This window comes from Oratosquilla oratoria, chromosome 5 (assembly GCF_046742065.1).
Source record: "Oratosquilla oratoria isolate Oo_2021 chromosome 5, ASM4674206v1, whole genome shotgun sequence".
Classification (NCBI taxonomy): Eukaryota; Metazoa; Arthropoda; class Malacostraca; order Stomatopoda; family Squillidae; genus Oratosquilla; species Oratosquilla oratoria.
The window spans coordinates 36,019,582-36,041,147 of record NC_134781.1 but is presented as its reverse complement, the minus strand read 5'-3'; the positions used below and the strand labels follow the sequence as shown (position 1 = coordinate 36,041,147).

The 21,566-nt window shown below is 40.0% G+C and overlaps 1 protein-coding gene across 3 annotated transcripts in view; it reads right to left on the bottom strand.

The window, feature by feature from the left end:
- Positions 1-19,641, bottom strand: part of LOC143025461 (protein GUCD1) — a 23,290-nt gene extending 3,649 nt beyond the window's left edge. The window contains exon 1 of one of the 3 annotated variants that reach the window (XM_076185151.1): positions 19,487-19,641. The gene's annotated coding sequence lies outside the window, so the exon portion shown is untranslated. Of the gene's footprint in view, positions 1-19,073; positions 19,227-19,327; positions 19,459-19,486 lie in introns of those variants that run through there. The other 2 variants (XM_076185153.1, XM_076185154.1) reach the window with 2 other exon arrangements.
- Positions 19,642-21,566: the final 1,925 nt, after the last annotated feature.

Sequence of the window (21,566 nt, the reverse complement as noted above, 5' to 3'; positions counted from 1 at the left end):
ACCACTCCCTAACCCCGCCATCTTCCACCCACTACCTTCCATACATCACAGCATCATCCATATATAACCATTCTCCACTATATATATATATATATATATTATATATATATATATATATATATATATAAATGTATATATACACACACACACAGTGGAACCTCACTTAATGAGCACCTTGCATATCCAGGGATCTGCATGATGATGGATTCGCATAACGAGCCCAAAATATTGTGAAAAAAAAAAAATCATAACAAACAAGCAACATTTCTCATAACAAGCCATGAGGAGACAAAATTAGGCCCCTTGTATCCTACATATGACTCACTCCCACCCTGGATTGGGATTTCATACAGCTGACAGCATTTAGCAGAATTTTGAAATACAACAGATCTCTAAATTTTAAATTAATTTATGTAAATAATTAAAGTATTTTATGATTGCCATTAATTCAGTAATATTTGTTAAACAATGTAAATAGTAACAATTTATGACAGCATTGTAACAAATGTACAATAATTTACCAGAGAACAAATTGTTACAAATTTGTTATAAATGTAACAGTTCTGGTAACCCTCCTCCCACCTGCCCCTCAGTTATCAGTCTCCATTTAGCACTTGTTGTGCTACCAGCCTGAAGAGATTTCTCACCGGCTTCTCTTTTCCTGCATGAGGGGATGGAGGGGAGGGTCGCCAATTTAAGGAAGTGGCCTTGCTGTGGATGTGCTGTGTCTTGTGACACAGCTTCTGATCCAGGGCAGTGGGCAAGATGCAGGGATGACCCATCATCCAGGAGGTGCCACAATAAGAAGGAGGGAAAAGGGTGGAGGGTAATGGAGTATGTTAGGGATGGAATGGGTGGGAGTGGTTTTTACGACTTTGTGTTTTGACTACCTCCCTTATAAGGGGGAAAAGTCTTTGGTATATGTACGTGTTAGCATCTTAATTTTGCTTGTGACCCTACATTTTTTCCACAAAATGACAATAATAAGAAAAACAACACTGTAAAAGTGAAACATGAAATCATTGAGAAGCAAGAAGTGTGAGCATGATTGACCTAGAATGTACACACAATTGGCCTACATCAATGATTTGCACTATCCTAATGGACAGAGACAAGATTAAGATGGATACTTCAAAAGGAGTGACAAGAATATCTATGCAACAACCACATATTCTCAATGATGTTGAAAGATTGCTTCTCACATGGATCAATGAGAAGCAAATAAAAGGTGACTAATAATGAGAGCATCATTTGTGAGAAGGTGAAAGTGATTTTCACCAACCTCATTAGGATGTCAGGAGCATCAATGGACAAAGAAGCTGTGGATGGTTAAAAAAATAAAAAGAAGAACTTGCATCCACAGTATTATGAGACAGTAAAGCAGCAAACTCTGACACAAAGGGTGCAAAGAACTTCATCATTGATTTGAGGAAACTTGTGGATTCTGTGGGTTACCTGCTGAAGCAGGCTTTTAATTGCAATGAGGTAGGTCTCCTCTGGAAGAAGATGGTGAAGCAAATCTATATAACAGCATACAAAACCATTTAACATCTCTGGGGTGAAGGGTCATCCCTGACCTATGTCATATAGCTTAGGTCAAAGATAATGCAACAATGACTGTTACTGATGCAATTAAACAATGCTGTTTACAAATATTAGTACATATATATACATGTATATACCAAATGCTTATTTCCCCTTATAAGGGAGGCCAAAAAAACAAAGGCATAAAATCAACTCCCACTCATTCCTACCCCACACACTCCACTCCCATTCACCCCACCTCCCTCACTCTTATCTTAACTCCCCCTGGATGACTGGTCATCCCTACATCTCGCCCACTACCCAGGGTCAGAAGCAGTGTCGCAAGACACAGCACATCCATAGCAAGGCTGCTTCATTTAATTGGCAACACCCCTCAGTCCCCTCATGCAAAAAAAAGAAAGACAGGGAGAACTCCCTTCGGGCTGCATCAAATTAATTTTCACACATACTCCCTCAAACCCCCATCCCCCACTCACTCCCTTTCATGGATCACAGCATCATCCATACACAACCATTCTCCATTCACCCCTATCTTCTTTCTTTTCCCATCCTTCCTCAACAGACATTCCCCTCTTTCCCAATGCCAACTTTTACCTCATCTATCTATTTAATCCTTGGTCACCCCCTCATATTCACTCCTTCCACACCTCTTTTACTAATATTTCTTCACTCACTGTTTCCATGTGTCCAAACCTTCCCAATACTCTTTCATCAACCCTATCTCCCAACTCCCTTTCCACCCCCATTCTCCTCCTCACCTCCTCATTTCTCACTCTATCCAGATTAGTAGCTCCTATCACACTTCTCAGGTACCTCATTTCAAACACATTCAAACTCCTCTCTTATGTTCCATGTTTCTGCCCCATACAGTGCTGTTGCCACAATCAATCCTTCATACAATCTCCTCTTAGCATCCTTTCCCGAATGTCTATTTCTCATTACACTTTTTAACCCCCTAAGGCATTTACTTGCTTTTCTCAATCTACATTCTATCTCCACCTCCCTTCTATCCTTTCCCATTACATTTCCACCCAATTATCTAAAACTATCCACTTCCTCCAGTTTCTCTCCCTTAATACTCACTTCCAGTCTGCTGCCACTTTCTCCCCTTGAACATCTCATCACCTTACATTTACCCACATTTATCTTCAACTTCCCTTTCACACGCCTTCCAAAACTCTGTCACTAACTTCCTCAATCCCTCCTCTGATCCTGCTACAAGCAGTGTCATCAGCAAATAACTGGCTTATCTCCCACTTTTCTCCTTTTTCTTTAACCATCTCCAATTCCCAACCCATTACCCTTGCATTTACTTCTCTCATCATCCCATGTATAAATTGAACAGCCAAGGCAACATAACATATCCCTAGTGAAGTCCAACCTTTATACCAAACCACTCAATCTCTCCATTTCTGATTCTAATACAGGCTCTACTACTCTCATAAAAACTCTTGATTGCTCTTAATAGCTTTCCACCTATCCCATATATCTGCAATACCTCCCACAGTACCTTCCTGTCTACCCTGTCATAAGCCTTTTCCAGATCCATAAAGGCCCAAAAAAACATCCTTCACTCACACTTAAGGGGACCGGCTGATCAAAAGATGAAAATCTTTATTAATTGGGTTATTGCACAGAAATTTATGCCAGGAGTTAAGGACACCATATACATCTTTCCTAACCCAAAAAAACTAATCTGCAACCCTTTCATGTTTTGCCCCCCCATCTCCCTTTCAAAAAAATTGATAATTTTGAAATGACTACTCCTCCTATAATAATTGCTCTACATGAATGAAATTAATATGGTGGAAAGACCTTATCCAGACCTTCAAACTGATAGAGAGAAATTTTAGTTACAGTAATTAGTTTGTGGAATTTTAATTTTTATATCTTTTCCCACCCCGTCCCCCTTCAAATAGGGAATTTTTTTGGCAAAAATTAACCCTTTCAGATATTAAAAAAAACATTCTATTTCATCAATCAGGCAGATTTAGACATATTATGTGTGAATTTTCATTGAAATTGATTAAGAAGTTATGGAGGAGTAGAAGTTTGAAGGTATAAAACTTAGGTTTTGAGATACGGGCCGTCAAAGTTTTCACTAACTTTGAACCCCTACATACTAATATAAATAAAGATATCATGGCATTTCCTTATTTAGCTTTTTAGGCTTGAATGTTGATGATATTTAGAATAAAATCTATTCATATTCAGTCATATATGTTGATGTCCTGTCATATAATCCTCTGTCTTCTGGCTCCTGGTCCCCCACCTGCATTTTAGGCAGGTTATTACATTAGGGTGTCATAGCTTGCTTACTTTGTAATTCTTGCCTTTTCTTAGCTTCCTGAAGGTGTTTGGTTTGCTTGCGAGGACAAGGCATCTCAAAAATAGTATAACAGCTTGTCAAATGACAAAAGGATTGATGGTGGCTTGCAGTGGAGCGTATCACTCAATTTTTGTCTACTGTTTATCGCTTTCTAAGGCATCTACCCATTCTGGGGTCTATATATAACCTCTGGTACAGAGACAGAGTTGCCAGAAGTCACTAGGAATAGCACTCAATCATTACAAATTATTGTTATTTATTGCAATAATATATATATTGTAGTGACCAATATGTATCATAGGGCCGAGATGGGGTCGAGTTGGGGGGAGGAGGGGGTTTATTTGCCATAACTACGAAAATAAGGCGAATTTTGATTAAATACTCCACATACAGACTGTCAATTGCCATACGCAGATATAGAATTTTTTTCCCAATTTTCATCGATTCTTGACCAGCCGGTCCCCTTAACCTGCCACTTTCATTTATCAATCAATTAATCCATTGCCCGTTTTCTCTTGTAAGAGACCTCAACTTCTTCCTTACAAGGGATGGCCAGGTCAATGCACACATCCACTCTAACAGACCCATTCACCCACACCTTCCATCTCAGCACCCTTTCTCCTGGTCACTCTGCTTAGATCAAGTACAATACAGTGAGGGAAAGTCCTCCACCACAGGGTCTGAGAAATGAAGCTGGTTTACTTTACCACTTCACCATACTGTAACACCCTACCTTCCTCCCTCTCAGCCCTTTATCTATGGAGCAGGTGAGGGGCATATCCTTTTGGGTCACATCACTCTTTCATTCATTCAGATTCTTTCTTCACATTCCTATCTCTTGCACTCTCTCCCCAGCTCTACTGACATACCATGTGAATCCAAAGCTTTTTTCACTTTATTCATCCATCATTATAGGTCTTCTTGGGCACCATTTATTTCTGTTTTTCACAATCTTTGACAGGGAACCAATGACTGGTACTTAAAGACGAATAACTGAGAAAATCACCTCCATGCAGTCCATCTTTAAAAGATATCAACACCCTCACCTCCATCTGGCAGTACAGCACCAATAGCCTGACACTTGATCTTCAAATCTGGCCCAGAACATCTATCAACTTAATTACATTTCTTTCTCCTTTCCACATAAAGGGAAAAAAATACTGTTTCCATTCCCTTACTACTATCAGCCATACTAATACAATGCAATACAAACAAGCCTAAAATTCTTTCCCAAAGAGACCTATGGGAAGGTCCAAGGGCTGTTTATCCAAAAGAGGCAATCCCATGTGAAAAAAATGTCATATGCTACCTGTTAATCACCTTAGGAAGAGTTGTGGGTGGATCATGAACATGTAAATTACACATGCAAACACATTATTAATCTGCCCTGACATTATGAGGACCATATAGGACTTACTATTGTTTTTAGTATTGCACAAGTAAAACATGCAATTCTATATAAAAAAAAAAAATAATTTGTAATTATTGAATTCTGAGGCAACTTCTTAAAAAAAAAAAAAAAAGTAAATGTGATGTGTATAAAGAAGAGGCTGGATGACCGCATTGTGAACAGCTGCCCAGGATGTAACACTTCACCCCATACCATACAACACATAATGGAAGACTGCATTATACACAATCATGCACACAAACAACATAACATACACTCTATAAAGGATTTGTGGGAAAACCCAGTTTCGGCAGTGGCATTCCTTGGGGAGACGGGACTGCTCGGAAAGACAGTCTGGGGAACGACAACAACAACAACAACAGCCACAAAGAAAAAAAAAAAATCCAAGCTCCATGGAATTTACTGACTACAGTATCTCTTACTGCATCCATACAAATCTAGATAAAGACATGGAAAAAATATCTGTTGTTCTAAGTGTTTACCAACAAAAATTGCATCCAGACAATTGACATAAATAGAAAAAAAAGGAAACATTTATAGTTTCTAATAATCTTTGCTGAGAATACTCTTAGAAAAAATAAATCTCTTACAAGCAGAGCAGAAAAAAAGAAACTGATTACTATAAAAAAAAATCAGCAAGCAAATGCCAGTTTTATTTAGAAATTTAATGATATAGGTATTTGTTCCAGTAACTTTTTTATGCAAATAATTTTCTAATAATTTTCTAAGAAAAAATATTGGTAACTTTTTAGAAGTGTACACCTACAAAATATAAGAATAGAAAACTAAATGTTCATTTTGTAAATTATAATACATCATCGTAATATACATTTTGTTTGGCAAAATCAATGACAGAAAAAGATGTTAAAATTGATATACTAATGAATGAAGCCATGACAGTTGTACAAGACACTAACTTTTTTTGATAGATGCGTACGTCAAACAAATTAAAGTATGATAAATTTGCCTAACCTAGCCTGCATTTAGTTGTGCAGTATCTGTAATCCTAGAGGTTATCTGGGCCGTTGTTAGGGATGTTGACGGCCAGTTTTGGCATCCAATCAGACTTTGGGGTGTAGAGAGTTTCATAGCTTGAAGAAAAGCATGAAACTCAGCTTCATAGGACATACATATACCAATGGCTTTTTCCCCCTTACATGGAAGGTAGCCATAAAACAAAGGCATAAAAACCACTCCCACCCATTCCATCCCCACTCCTATCCACCCCCCTCCCTTGCTCTTATCTTGGCTCCTCCTGGATGACAGGTCATCCCTGCATCTTGCCCATTGCCCTGGGTCAGAAGCAATGTAGCAAGACACAGCACATCCACAGCAAGGCCACTTCATTTAATTAGCGATCCCCCTCTCCATCCCCTCATGCAGAAAAAGAGAAAATGGGGAGAAATCCCTTTGGGGTGCATCGAAATATCATTCACACATACTTCCTTAACCCCTATCCCCCACCCACTCCCATGTATCACAGCATCATCCATACACAACCATTCTCCACTCACCCCTATCTTCTGTCTTCTCCCCTCCTTCCTCAACAGACATTCCCCGCTTTCCCAACAACCCTTTCATCCCATCTATCCATCTCATCCTTGGTCACCCCCTCATGTTCACTTCTTCCACCTCTGCCTTCCACAGCTCTTTCACTAATCTTTCTTCACTCTTTCCATATCTCCAAACCATCCTAATATTCTTTCATCAACCCTATCTCCTAACTCCCTTTTTACCCCCGCTCTCCTCCTCACCTCCTTGTTTCTCACTCTATCCAGCCTAATAATCCATACCACTTCAGACATTTCATCTCAAACACATTCTCTCCCACTCTTATGTTCCACTTTTCTGCCCCATACAGGGCTGTCAGTAAAATCAGTCCTTCATACAATCTCTTCTTAGCATCCATTCCCAAATGTCCATTTCTCATTACACTTTTTAATCCCCCAAGGTATTTACTTGCTTCTCTCAATCTACATTCTATCTCCACCTCCACTCCTCCCTTTCCCACCACATTCACATCCAAGTATCTAAAGCTATCCACTTCCTCCAGTCTCTCCCTTAATACTCCCAATTTGTTCCCACATTATCTCTTTGTACATCTTATCACCTTACTTTTACCCACATTTATCTTCAACTTCCTTCTTTCGCACACCTTCCAAAACTCTGTCACTAATTTCCTTAATTCCTCCTCTCATTCTGCCACAAATGTAGTGTCATCAGCAAACAACAACTAGCTTATCTCCCACTTTATTCTATTTTCTTTAACCATCTCCAACCCCCAGCCCAATACCCTTGCGTTTACCTCTCACACCACCCCATCCATGTATAAATTGAACAGCCAAGGTGACATAACACATCTCTGGCAAATTCCACCTTTATTTCAAACTACTCACTGTCTCCATTTCTAATTCTAACACAGGCTCTACTACTCTCATAAAAACCTTGACTACTCTAGTTGAGCTTTCCTCTTACAGTGCCTTCCTGTCTATCCTGTCATAAGCCTTTTCCAAATCCATAAAGGCCCAAAAATCATCCATATCTCTTCCTAAATCTTTCTCATATATCAGCCTTAACACAAAAATCTGATCCATGTAATCCCTACCTGTACTAAACCCCCACTGTTCCTCACCAATTACTCCTGTTCCTCTCCTAATTTTCTCAATCAAAACCTCAAAACCCTCCCATATGCTTTTCCAACTACACTCAACGAACTGATCCCTCTGAAACTACTACACTCACACTTGTCCCCTTTTCCCTTGTAAAGTGGAACTACACAGGCACTCCTCCAGTCCTCCAGCACTCTACCCTCTTTTAGACAAACAAAAACCTCACCAGCCAGTCCACCATCACTGTACCTCCCTTTTTTAAGCACTCCGCATGACACCCATCTACCCCAGGTGCCTTACCTGCTCTCATCTTTTTTTACTAGACCAAACTTGCTCCATTCACCACTTCCTTTATACTGGGGACCCAACACTCCACATAGTAGCTCAAGAAGACAGTCACCTAGTGTCTGTTCACTGAACCACAAAGTCCAATATGGCTGCCCTCAGCCAAATGACAACAATGTACACTCCAACAATGCTTGGTCTTTTCTCTTTTTTCATTTTTCAAAATATTCATAAGCCAAGGAAACCTAATGACCTGAGAGGACTCCTCGCAAACACTGGGCTGAGGCCCCCCTCTTAATGAGGCAGCCGGTAAGTTTCTCCAAGGTTCCGACCCAAGAAACAGAGCTGATCTCACACGCAACAATATATCCTTCAACAGTGCAATGTCAATGCAAAGACAACGATCATCCACACTATGAGAAAAATTCAAGGCCTCCACCAAACTCTTGTTGTTATCCAAGAAGTGTACAACTAAGGTCTAGCATTTGACAATGTCCCTGATAAACTGTCCAAGATAGGAAACAGCCTCAGTGCACTCAACGAGCACCAGGGTCTCAGCAGACAATGTGAATTTCACCACTGAGCCCAATTTCCTCAACTGCCAATTAATCAGGCATCTCCTTTCCCCATCCTTGAGAAAAATCACAAATCCTCCCTGGGAGCCACCATCAGACAGGTTCTCAAAGGAAGCGTCTGAGATGCACTCGATTATACAGTCCTCTACAGTTGACAGCTTTCTAAACAGCAAGCAAAAATGGTCATCCATAACTCAGTTGATAATCTTAGAGTCTCACAGCTTTAGCCACTGTGATCCATTTTTATAATGTCTGCTCAGTTCACACACAACAAAGGTCTCATTTGTGTCAGTTGACCAATCAAAGCACTGAATTCTTTCTTCTCATTGTCCGACAGCTCACTGGATTTGGCTGCCAACCTATGACATCCCAAACTCAATGGTGTGAGCAGATTGGCATAGATATATTGGCCAACCATTATATCTTCAGCTGTAGTGTCCACTTCCAAACCTATGTACTTGAAGGTAGATGATGCCATGCTCCCAATATAGAACTCTCCTTGAAGAACATCAATAACCTTCTGGAACACCAGTGCCCAACCAAAGAAAATCATCCACATATACACATATGATACAATGAAGTTCACCACCATAATACCAAGTAAACAAGGATGGTTCAAGTGGACACATCTGACACAGTAGCTTACTCTTGACACGCAAGTACCATCCTCTCACTGTGTCACATAGAACATAAGAACATGAATGAAGGAGACTGCAAGAGACTATAAGGCCTACACTAGGCAGCTCCATATCAATCATCACCTGTCATCCCCATCCATAAAGTTGTCTAACTGTTTCTTAAAACAACTGATAGTTTCAGCGCTTACTACATGGTTACTAAGTCTATTCCATTCGTCGACCACCCTTTTAGTAAACCAATTCTTGCCTATTTCCTTCTTAAATTTAAATTTTACTGCGAGTCCTGCCCTGTTATCTTAATATGATGACCTTGTTTGCATCACCCTTGAACACCTCTATTAGATTACCCTGCACTCTGTGTCTTTCCAGAGAGTGTAAGTTAAGGTGCATAAGCCTCTCTTCATACGGCAAATTTCTGAGTCCATGTATCATTTTGGTCATTCTTCTCTCTATTGATTCTAGTGAATTGATGTCCATTCTGTAGGACTGAGACCAAAATTGTACTGCATAGTCAAGGATGGGTCTAACTATTGCTAGAGTTTGATAATTACCTCTGCACTTCTATTCGTTACCGTCCTAGCAATGAAACCTAATGCTCTGTTAGCTTTATTCCTGGCGTTATGCACTGTTTCCTTGTTTCAAGGTCTGAACTCACTAGAACTCCCAAGTCTCTCTCGCACTCAGTTCTCTCTAAAAGCATGTTATCTAAGCTGTATCTATTTTTGGGGTTGTGTAGCCCTACGTTTAACACACTACAATTAGAGATATTGAAGTTCATTTGTCATTTCACTGACCATGTGAACAATTTGTTAAGATCATCCTGCAGAATCTCTGTGTCGTCTCCTGATCTAATTAGGCGTCCTATTTTAGTGTCTTCTGCAAACTTACTAACATCACTATTTATCCCATCGTCTAAGTTGTTTATGTACATAGTGAACAACAAGGGACCCAGAACTGAGCTCTGGTGAACTCCACTAATAACACTGTCCCACCTAGATTTTACTCCATTTATGGTGACCCGCTGTTTTCTGTTACTAATCCAAGCTCTAATCCATTCTAACAATTTTCCTCCTATGCCATGGGTTTTGATTTTATTTAGTAGTCTCTGGTGTGGCACTTTGTCGAACACTTTGTTAAAGTCAAGGTAAATATCATTGTAATTATCATTGTTATCTGATGCCTTATATACTTTAGAGTAAAAGACCATACACCATCTTTTTCAGTCTCCAAAGCTGACCACTATAATATTCTGGGGAGGATGCAAGTAAACCTCTTGCTCTATGTAGTTGCCCTGAAGGTAAGCTGACTTCACATCCAGGCTGTGACACTCCCAACCAAATGCAGAAGCCATTGCCAGAGCCAATTGGATAGATTCTTTAGAACAAGCTGGGGAGTCCTTCCTAAAGCCAGATGTGTCCTCCTCAAAACTCCTTGCCACATGGCATGTCTTGATTATAGGGCTTCCATCTTTCACCTTTTCTGTGATAACCCACTGCACAGATATAAATTCCTGTCTTCTGTCCTCCACCTCCTCATATATTTTTTTTTTTTTTTTTACAATTTTGTACTTCCAGCTCCTTTGCTTTCATCACTTCTTCACTGCAGTAAAACATGGACCTCTACACTTCATCAGGAGCTACTTCCAATTCAGCAGTTTCTGAAAAATCCACACAACTCCCAACTACACTTCCAAACTCTAACTCGCCCCTCCCTTTCAACTTGATTTCATTCAATCCCAACACATCCATCTTTCTTCTCACAAACATATTGCCTATCTCTTCCCTTTTACTCTCATCTGTACTACATCCATGTACATTAAAAGATGATAACCTTAGGATTCTGGTTGGAAAACTCCTCCCAAACCCTCTTATGCCTTTGCTTTTTTTAGGAATGCCCCCTTCCGGACTACAGAGAGTGGGATGCCTAGTCCTATCCCCATCCCATTTTTGTCACCTTTTACAACTCAAGTGGGAACACTTGGTGGCAGTATTCTTCTCCCCCACCACAAGGTTTGGTAAAAAAAAGGGGTAATGAATATTCAGAGAAGTGGTATAATAAAGTATCATCATTTCTTTATGAATAGAGATTTCCTCTATCACAGACAAAATGATGTGTGGCTTTGGTCCATAGGGGTGCCCCATATAGACCCTAAAGTATCAGCTGTATGCTACTGAGCAGCTTTTAACCCCACAATAACATGCAGCCAATACCCCAGACGGAGAGCTCCATAGTACCGTTTTAAAAATATGTAGCACGGTGATGTCACTTGGAGTGAAAGAGCACCTGGTACACAACATCAACGCCATCATCAAACTGACATTGACAGAATTAGACAGACAACAACATGGCATCTCAAAGCTATCACCACAGCTCTGTTCAGCAGTGTATTTGCTTTAAGCAAGGTTTTATATTATCATTGATTTCTGCCAAGAAATACATGTATCATGTTGATGTATTATAATTTACAAAATGAATATTCAATTCTCTATTGATATATCATGTAGGTGTGCATTTCTAAAGAAATACAAAAAACAAAACAAAAATCCTAACTCCAAAAAGAAAAAGAGAGGAAAAGAAATTTAAAAAAGGCTACCATCCTACTAAAATACCTATTCTTGACATCCGATTTTCCCTTGGTGGTAATGTTGTTGTTCATTTTGAGGGTGAAAACATCAGTGATGATGCAGCAATGTTAATTCAAAATTGTATTCAAGGTGTGGTAGCAAAAAAAGTTTACAAACTCCAACCAAAAATTACGATCTGTAATGTTCAAAGTGATGAGTATTTGTACTGGAGTCATTCATTGCAAGAAAAGTATGCTTGAAATCTATATCTGATGTTAGGAATAAACTCAAGTTTATCGGAAAATTTCAAACACTGGACTCGGAGTAACTGGATACACCGGTACACTATCTAATTGATTCCTTTTGCCGACATTGTATAACCCTGAAGACGAACCCCGGGCAGGATTCGAAACGTCGGTAGTAAATTCTGTTACTCCGAGTCCAGTGTTTGAAATTTTCCGATAACATGGAGCTCTTTACGAACGCAAAACTCAAGTTTGTACATACATATACCAAAGGCTTTTTCCCCCTTACAAGGGAGGTAGCCAAAAACAAAGGCATAAAATCCACCCCACCCATTCCATCCCCACATACTCCACTCCCATCCACCCCCCTCCCTCCCTCTTATCTTGGCTCCTCCTGGATGACAGGTCATCCCTGCATTTCACCAACTGCCCTGGGTCAGAAGCAGTGTCACTAGACACAGCACATCCACAGCAAGACCACTTCATTATATTGGCAACCCCCCCCCCCTCTCTCCATCTCTTCATGCAGAAAAAGAAGTTTGTACTAGGAAGAAGAAGAAGAAAAAGAAATCATGGTGGACTGCCATCTATGAATTTAAGTGTACACCCATTATTAGGAAAGTGATTAATGATAATAGGGACAAAGTTATGGTTCAGTGAGGAAGGTATGTCATGCTTGATAGATATCATGTACAATGGTACCTCTATTTACACATGCCCTTATGTACGCAAAATTCTATTTATGCGGTCAAATTATGGGGAAAATCTTGTTATTTATGTAGAAAATTTATATTTACGCAGGCACATTGGTGTCCATTACTACGCGGAAAATCAAATCCCGCACCGCCATCTTCCTGATGTCACCATTCACGCCCTGTGTTGTGTCTCCTCCCGCCATCTTTGTTTGTTGTAAGCACAATTGGTCCTTCTCTTGGTGCCTACCCCTTTGTATTGTACTATTTGTGCCTTTAAAATGCCTCCAAAACAGGTGAGAAGTCCTACTGAAGCTGGTGCTCTTAAGAAATCCAGCATCACAACTGAGAAAAAGAGGGAAGGGATTGCCAAAGCTGCTCCAGGTTTACACGTGTGTAAGCTGGTGAGAGAGTTTGGTATGCCAAGTCAACAATAAGAACCATTCTTTTAAATAAAGATAAAATTCTGTCATCTAATGTGTCTAAGGGTATAAGGTATGTGAGCACACATAAGAGGCCAGCATTGTTGGACGAGGTGGAAAGGTTATTGCTTGTCTGAATACAGGAGAAACAACGTAAGAATGATAGCTTGAGTGAGGAAATGATTTGTTCAAGGGCTCGCCAAGTGTATGCCAACCTGTAGCGGCAACAGACTGGTACCAGTGGCCAGCTTATACCGCCTTCAGTGCCCTTTACAGCCAGTAGGGGGTGGTTGAGAAGTTTCAGAAATGTATGGGCATCCACAGAGTGACACAGCATGGTGAGGCGGCAAGCACGGACACGGACGCAGCTGAGGCGTTTGTCAAGGAGTTTGAGGAGCTGGTGTGTCATGAGGGTTACCTGCCACAGCAGGTATTTAATTGTGATGAAACAGGGCTCTTTTGGAAGAGGATGCCTAACAGCACCTACATTACTGCTGAGGAGAAAGCTTTGCTGGGGCATAAGCCTATGAAAGACAGGCTTACAGTGATGTTGTGTGCTAATGCGAGCGGCGACTGCAAGATCATGCTGCTCGTAGTGTATCATTCGGAGACGCCACAAGCATTCAAGAGGAACAACATCCTGAAGAGCAGACTTCCAGTGATGTGGCATTCCAACCCGAAGGCGTGGGCAACCCGACAGCTGTGCCAGGAGTGGCTTGAAGGGGCATGCAGCCCTGATATCAGGGGAATGGACTGTCACTGAAGTGCCTCCTGCTGTGGAATAACACCCCAGCACATCCTCTCAACATGCAGACACGTCTTCCCCAAGACCTGGATTTCATCACAATTAAATTCCTGCCTCCGAACAACACTTCCATTCTGTAACCAATGGACCAGCAGGTCATTTCTAATTTCAAGAAGCTGTACACGCTTGCTCTGTTTGAATGCTGCTGCTTCAACACTACCACCAACATAGACCTAACCCTGTGAAAATATTGGAAGTCCCACTTCAACATCTTGCACTGTGTCAAGATGATTAGCAAGAGCTGGGAGCGGGTTAGCATCAGGACTCTACAGGCAGCGTGGAAGCTTTAGCCATAATTTGACAGGGAGCAGGACTTTGAGGGCTTTGAGCCTGCTGGTCCATCAGTCATCTCAGACATCGTTGCACTAGGGAGGGACCTGCACCTGAAGCTGGAAGATGTGGATGTCGAAGAGTTAGTAGGGGAGTACAAGGATGAACTGACCACCGAGGAGCTGAAGGAGCTGCATCAGGAGCAGGTTGCCCAACTTGCCCAGGAAAAGCAAGAGGTTGAGGGAGACGACAATCGTGTTCAGGGGCCCATCCTGGAGGAGGTGAAGGAGGTCTGTGTAATGTGGAGGAAGCTCTAGGATTTTGTGGAGGTCACACACCCAGACCAGACGCTAGTGAGCCGTGTTGCAGGCCAGTTCAATGAACTGGTCATGCCTCACTACCGCCAAATCCTGCACATACGGCGCCAGAAAGCAACCATCACAGAGTTCTTCCAGCCTCGTGCCAAACAACAGCTCCCTGATGTGGGTGCTGCTCCAACTAAAGGAGCACCTCCTCCTTCAGAGGGGGGTCAGTAAGCCCCCACCACTCCACCACCTCCTCACTCCCATCCCCCTACACCAGCTGCAAACCTTACCATTGGTACGTACAAAAGATTTTTTTCATTATATTTTTTACCTCGTAAGTGGTCTTTAACATTGATTTTTTGGCATTAATGTTGCAGGAACATCATAATCATACCTATTTATGTCCATTTGGAGACAGGCTTCATTATATCAGAGGGAAAAAGTAGACTTTTTTGAAGTTGGGAATGGATTAATTGAATTAACATTGATTTCAATGGGAAATAGCGTTTCCATTTATGCGGAGGTGTACAGAATGGATTAATCATGTAAATAGAGATACCACCGTACTAACTTGTTTCTAGTGTTAAAGGTTTGGTCACATGGAGAGTAACAAAGTTTAAGGATCAGTATAGTAAGTGGTATCTGCTCCAAAAATCATGAAACTAGGAGCTGTTCTTCAGCCTATAATAAGTGTATCAACAGTCTAAGACAAAAATGGCCAGATATTGAACAGAGTAAACTCTGGATGTTGTAAACCGCTGGATGCTGAGATTCTGAGTTTAGCAGCTATCATTGGTCATAGATATTAGTACTGAGACTTTAACTTGTGCTTAGGTAAATATTCAATCTGTTTGGAAATAAAGCAATTGAGATTAGAGATTTACAAAGATTTGCTCTATGATTTGTACTATATGCGCATGGTTCTGCAGAGCACCATTTTGATGGACCTGGCCCTGTTGAAAAAGATAAAACTGTAAAACAGTGAATAAGTAAAATTCTAGAAATACAGATATCTAACATGAAACTTATATTGTCCAATAGCTCCTAACCTAACCTAACCATTATCTTTGAAATGCAATAAAGAAAGAGGAGAAAAATGCATTTGCATGTTACTGGTAAAGAACAAGTAAATATATAGACACCTTCTTGCACGACATAAAAATTCTGCTGTAAATATGTGTGCGTATGCTGTGAGGCAATAGAACCCTTCTTGCATGAAGTAGGAGCTCTGTTGCAAACAACATATCTGCACGTACTGTGAGGCAATAGACCTCTTCTTGCATGGAGTAGGAATGTTGTTGTAAACATGTGTGTGCATACTGTGAGGCAATGGACGATGCAAGGCAGTGAGATCAACAAGAAACACTGCATGAAACTGTATGGTATCCTTCCACTTACTTCAAAGAACTTGAAGATAAACAACATTATATCAAAACCGACTCATAATAATGGAGAGAAACTTCCTGACCCCTTCTCTTTGCGTGATGATGAGTGGGTAAATGATATTTCAAAACTACCAGGCCTAATATGGAGAGATGTCAATGAATACCTTGCAGAAAAGCCAAGCATTTTCACAAAGGAGTCCATGAAAGCATGCAAGTCCTTAAAAGTTTATATTTACATTGCTGCCAGTCACATCCAGGACTGTCATTATCATCAAATTACCAACAGCAGCCAATTTTGTTTCATCAAGTCAGAAGTAATTTGAGTTATGTGTTAAAGTTCTCTGTAATTTAGGCCATGCTTCTACTGTATTTACATAACTTTTAAAAGAACGTTTTGAAAAATCATGCTCAACTGAAGATATGAATATTCACATTCTCAAATTAAATTTTCATTAATTTTGAATCTTGAATAACTAAAAAAATATGACTTGTGAGATTCTGATAAGTAATGATGTAGTTTATAAGCTGATTGATTCAAAGATGCAAACTTTTGTATTTCTTTCATTCTGCAAGAACTATGTAATCAATGCCAAGGTGTTAAGACAGTACTATATAAGACTTGGGTGTTTTAACCTCTGATATGATGACGACTACAGAGGCATCATGAGGTGTGATTAGGTATACAAGTACACCAACATCAGCATCATGGTTATATTCATTTTGTAGTTGTAGCTGAGTGACCCCCGAATTCTGTGAACTGATTTGATTACATTTTCTGTGTTTATTATTACTCAGAGTGAGAAAACAAGTAATACAACAGTGACTTAATATTTTATAATGCGAGTAGTATGATGCATCATACATTTAGCATACGGTGCTGAGCGCAAGAATTTGACTCATATTGAAGAGGACAAGGATGATGGTTGGGTTCTCAATGGAAACTGTACATGCATGGCAGGCTTAGGCTCACGCTGCAGTCATGTGACAGCATATCTCTTCAAGCTAGAGGCAGCAGTACACTTCATATTAAACAAGCCGGCTGCAAACACCTGCTAACTTTGTTCCAGGAGAGCATCCACAAAAAAATGTCAATCCAGATCATGTCTGTGCTCTCCACAGTTTGGCTTTTCAAATCTAGACATAGGACCAAGTCTTCCAGTCTTCTCTTTGGATTGTGTGTATCCAAGCTTCCTTTCTCCACTTTTCAATCGGAGTTTTCCCTTTAAGCATACCATAAAAAGGCAACGTAGATTGAGAGAAGCGAGTAAATGCCTTGGTGGATTAAAAAGTGTAATGAGAAATAGACATTTGGGAATGAATGCTAAGAGGAGATTGTATGAAGGAGTGATTGTGCCAACAGCACTGTATGGGGCAGAAACATGGAACATAAGAGAGGAAGAGAGAAGGAGTTTGAATGTGTTTGAGATGAGGTGTCTGAGAAGTATGATGGGGGTTACTAGGCTAGATAGAGTGAGAAATGAGGAGGTAAGGAGGAGAACAGGGGTGGAAAGGGAACTGGGAGATAGGGTTGATGAAAGAGTATTAGGATGGTTTGGACACATGGAAAGAATGAGTGAAGAAAGACTAGTAAAAGAAGTATGGAAGGTAGATGTGGAGGGAGTGAACATGAAGGGACGTCCTAGGATGAGGTGGATGGATGGGGTGAAGGGGGCTTTGGGGAAGAGGGGAATGTCTGTTGAGGAAGGACGGGAGAGGACAGAAGACAGGGGTGAATGGAGAATGGTTGTGTATGGATGATGTTGTGATGCATGAGGTGGAATGGGCGGGGGGATGGAGGGTGAGGTAGTATGTGTGAGCAAAATTTGATGCAGCCCAAAGGGTTTCCTCCCCGTCTTCTCCTTTTATGCATGGGGGGACGGAGACGGGGGATGCCGATTTAATGAAGTGGCCTTGCTGTGGATGTGCTGTGTCTTGTGACACTGCTTCTGATGCAGGGCAGTGGACAAGGTGCAGGGATGACCCGTCATCCAGGAGGTGCTAAGATAAGAGGGGGGGTGTGGAGTGTATTCAGGGATGGAATGGGTGGGAATGAATTTATGCCTTTTCCTTTTTGGCTACCTCCCTTGTAAGGGGGAAAATGCCTTGGTATATGTATGTATAACAAGGCAACAAAGAGTTTTATCCAACCTTGTAGTTTATATAACCAACACCATAACAAGTGTGTGTCCTTTTTTTTTTTGGTAATTTTTTATAAGTGCACATTTATACAATATAGTAATAGAAAATTAAATAATAATTTTGTATATTATAATACACCAATGTAATATACATTATTCTTGGCAGAAATTAATTATAGAAACAGTTATAAAAGCTATACTCAAAGAAACATAGCCGCTTTGACTACTTGAGATGTCATCTTTGTTTTGGTAGAGGTGGAGGTCAAAGATATTAAAGTATGCTAGATTCATCTATTCTAACCCAACCTAACCTACCTACCTAACCTACTTATCTGATCTAACCTACTTATTTAACCTAACCTACTTATTCAACCTAACCTATATTTATTAATGCAGTAGCTGTAATTCTAGACATCATCAGGCTGTCATCCTCTCTGACCTCCAAATCTATCAAAACAAAGATGGTATATCCTCTCTGACCTCCAAATCTATCAAAACAAAGATGGTGTCTAAAGGAGTCTACACAACTTCGTTAGTTTTTCCATAGCTTTTACCAATATTTTTTTAAGTTGGTTCCCGCCAAGAAAATATCTAAAATATTGATGTATTATTACCCTTTTTTGTATCAAAAGTGTAACACAAATCACAAACGCTCCATACAACAATAGATCATGGCATGTTAACATAGGAATGGGTCTACGACTATATTGACACGAAATTTCACTCACAAATATGACATTGCTAATATTAAATTTCAATATATTACTGAGTCTGAAAACGAATAAAAAATGGAACTCTTATTAAAGAACAGGGGAAAAGGTGAAACTATTTACTGAGCTATACTCAATACTGTACCTGGTTAATGATGTCTACTATAATCAGATTTTACTTATCATGCTTGTACATTCTCATGGATCTTGACCCTGAATTTATTTTTAATGTGTATCCCTCTATTTTCCTATAATTTGAGTAGACAGTATAGTATGAGTGCAAAGACAGATTATACAATGAATTATGATCTGACATGCCACGGACTCTCAAATGAAATAGTCACTTCGGTAATCAGACAATTTTGCTTAAACAAATTACATTCTACCGATCTACATTACCTTGTTGAGCTTGTCACTGTGGTTATCTCTTGAGTCTATTAAAAAAAACATATTTCTCTTATCATAAACAATGGCCAGCGCCATTTCATGAGTCGTGGAAAGCTGCTGTTTATGACGTTGTTACAATATTAACTGATGTCATGGCAATTCGTTACTTACCTTTGTTCTGAAATCATAATCCAACATAATCCCTCTCGGGTTCTGCTGAAAACGACCTTGACCCTGCCCCATATAGGCCAAACTCGAATTCACTTCTCCTTTTGTATGACTAGTATTTGTAAACAAACCCAACACAAATATTTCTGAAAAATTAATAGACAGATGCAGGAAACAACTGGATATTTCTAGTTAGAATTTTACCATCAGAGATTTATTCTAGCTTCAAGTAGATATAAAATTGTGTTCAGATTAATTTGAATATAACAGCTGATCTAAAAATGACTGCTTTAGCGGTTTTTTTAATTTCAAATTCACGAATTCTGTAGATAAACATAACACACTTTCACTGTGTGAAAGATTGTCCTTGTTTTACAATATACCCTTCCACCCATTGACAGTTTGGTCTTCAATGATAATAGTGGAGATAATTTATGCCATTATATTGCTAATATTTTGTTTGTGACCAGGAATCTATGACGAGTCGCCAATGGTGGTTCTACAAGACGGACGACAGAACTATCACCCTGGTGCCCATCCTCAAAACTCGTTTCCCAATTACCTCATTTCGGTCACACTAAATACCAACCAAGGTCTAAATATACAGGTCAGACCGTTTACATTCTTCTGCGCAGCTTCTGACGTCATTTGGCTGAGTCCATTTTCTCTTTGTGATACACTGAAGAAAACTGTGAAACGCCAAAGAAGACGGGAACTATAATATTTTATATATATATATATATATATATTATATATCATATATATTATATATCATATATATTATATATTCATATATATAGACAGGAACTATAATATTTATATATATATTTTATATAATATTTGTCAGAATATAACTAATTGCGTGGAGCAGTGCGAGCGAAGGCAACGTCATTTTTGAACGACGGACCAGCTTCAACTGACAGCTGTAGGACCCGCTAACCCCACTTTGAGCAGCCAGGTGACGTTCACGGGCCCGCTGCGCCAACTCCCTCGAAATTCGGTCGGAAGTGGTTAGACCTTATATTCTTATATCTTGATACCAACCATAAGCGTCCACAACTTTCGGGGCTGCAGCATCGAGGATCTGATAGTGTCCCCGGGCTGGAGTCTCATTAAAACCCGGAGCTTTTAAAGAGCACCCTGAAAGTACTACTTATTAGTGAATTTTCAATAAAATTTGGCATACATATGTTAGACGTGGTAAAGAATATCCTGTGGCTTTTTTATCTGAAGTCATTTTTTTTTAATTACCAGAAAATCAGATTTTTAATGCAGTGTATATATAAAGGAGAATGAGACTTATTGAACCACTGTCGGAGAATGAGATAAGAGGGACAGAAAATCTGTATATTTCGACCACTATCTGTGGTCCTCTTCAGCTTTTCTGCTGAAGAGGACCACAGATAGTTGTCGAAATATGCAGATTTTCTGTCCATCTTTTCTCATTCTCCGACAATGGGTCAATAAGACTTATTTTACAAATGTGCGACTACATTAAACCTTTCTAAAGGAAAATGAGTACAAGAAGCTGAGAGAAGAGTAGGAGGGAGTAAGATAGAACTAGTAGTGGAGGAGGAATGGGGATGGTTCAAGGAGGGAGTCACAAAGTGTACAAAGATGGTGTGTGGAACAAAGGATGGAAGGAAATAGAAGGAAGGGAAGTGAGTGGTGGGATGATGAAGTAAAGAAGGTTGTAGAAGAGAAAAAGCAAGTATTCACAGATTGGTTGCAACATAGGACGAAAGATTCATTTGAGAGGTACAAAGAAAAGAGAAGAGAAGTAATAAGATAAAGGAGAGCAGATGTGAAATGGGGTAAGAATATGACACTTTTTTAAGTAATGAAAACAAATTGGAAGGAAATTAAGCGAGGGAAGGGAGGCGAATCAAGTAGAGAAGAAAAGGTATGGGGGGAGATGGAGAGATGATAATGGAAGAGACACCAGTAAGAGGAAGATGATCAGAGTATTTTAGGTAGTTGTTAAATGTGAAGGAGGATAGGGAGGGAAAAGTAGTTGCAGTGGGAAGCGCTAAGAAAATGACAGTGGTGGCATCCTTACTCCTTTCCGTTCCCTACATCATTT